The 1,398-nt window shown below is 37.8% G+C and overlaps 1 pseudogene; it reads right to left on the bottom strand.

Moving 5' to 3' along the window:
- Positions 1–508: 508 nt before the first annotated feature.
- On the bottom strand, positions 509–1,137 carry LOC115286986 (annotated as a pseudogene).
- Positions 1,138–1,398: the final 261 nt, after the last annotated feature.

The following is a 1,398-nucleotide window of genomic DNA, read 5'->3' as shown; positions in this document are numbered from 1 at the left end:
TTCAATAATGGAACAGAAAGCTGGGGGTGACTTTGGATACACAGGGATAGAAAAGTTAGGGGATTGATTGCTTCAATTCATTGGAGTTAAGAGAAAAATCTATCCAAAAAAGATTATAGAAAAAAATTTATTTGTATTATGTGTTGTATTCCTGGTTCCTTTTTTTTCCCTGCCTCTTTAAGACATTTCAGTAAACTCATATATTACTCTTTGGTACTTTGGGTCATCGGTTTGTTTTTTTAATGCAGCACTGTATTGAGATCAGATTTGAGGTCAGGATAAGAAGATGCCATTTTATTTGAAAGAGTTAGGATATTCCTCTTGCCCAATTATTTTTTGAACTTTTTTTATGTGTGCAATCATTTAATTTATAAAAAGATGCAAAAAATTCAAAATGATACAAAATATAAATTTCAAAACAATATCAAAAAATGAGTGTATTTAACCATACTCAGCTCATAACAGAGCAAATGGGTAATGAGAATAATTCATGCTACACCATATTGCTCTATGAACTGGCGACAGAAAAGTTGGTAAAGGAAGCACAGGACCTTAGAGTATTAGAATTAGAGTGAGGGGCTCCATAATCATCTGGCTTCCGCTCAATGTCATACCTATGGTTAGAAATGTACATGATGGGAACTCCAGGGATCTTCCGGACCCTTCGTTGAAGGTCCCGGCCAACTGTGGCCGCAGTGTAACACGTGTGCTGAGTTACTCTCTGTACTAAGCAGTCATCTGCATAGGTTCCTTTTGTGTGCATGGCAATCATGCAGATCTTGGATCCTTGACAATCCTAGAGGCACTTGATACTTTTGCCTCAATTTCTCAATTTCAGCCATTACACTTGGCATACAGATAGTACATCGTTGATTGTACTAAATCAAGTTTGGCTTTAATGGAAACAGTTGATAAAGTTGGTATCAACCAGGATGTGGTAAGGTTAGTCCAGCTGTGTGCTGTATTGGAAGAATAAGCAGGAAGGATGTTGGAGGACTTCTCTTTCCTTGAGTGTCCTGGGGTCTTTATTTTCTTTCTTATAGATTTCCATCTATCTTTCCCTTTAAGCCTCTGATCTTGGAGACTAAGCATTTGCTTCATGGTCGCATACTTTCTTGCTTTCTTTTGCTTTCCCATGGTCACACCGCACTCTTCTTTTTTAAACTTTTAAAGATCAATAAATTGAACAGATAGCTACCCATATAATGAAATCTTGGATTCCAGAGGATAAAATTCACCAAACTCTCTCCCCTTCCCAGTTTCCTTGAATTTATCTTTTGATAGATTAAGCAATGACTGACAGTTCTCCAAAAATGTACCGGTTCCTTCCTCTGTGGAGTGACGAAACCAGCGCCTGAGGACACAGGTGACGAAACTCCCAGTTGAAAGAAGTATTTG

This window comes from Suricata suricatta, chromosome 3 (assembly GCF_006229205.1).
Source record: "Suricata suricatta isolate VVHF042 chromosome 3, meerkat_22Aug2017_6uvM2_HiC, whole genome shotgun sequence".
Lineage (NCBI taxonomy): Eukaryota > Metazoa > Chordata > Mammalia > Carnivora > Herpestidae > Suricata > Suricata suricatta.
Note: the sequence above shows the minus strand (reverse complement) of the source record. Positions and strands in the feature narration are given on the sequence as shown.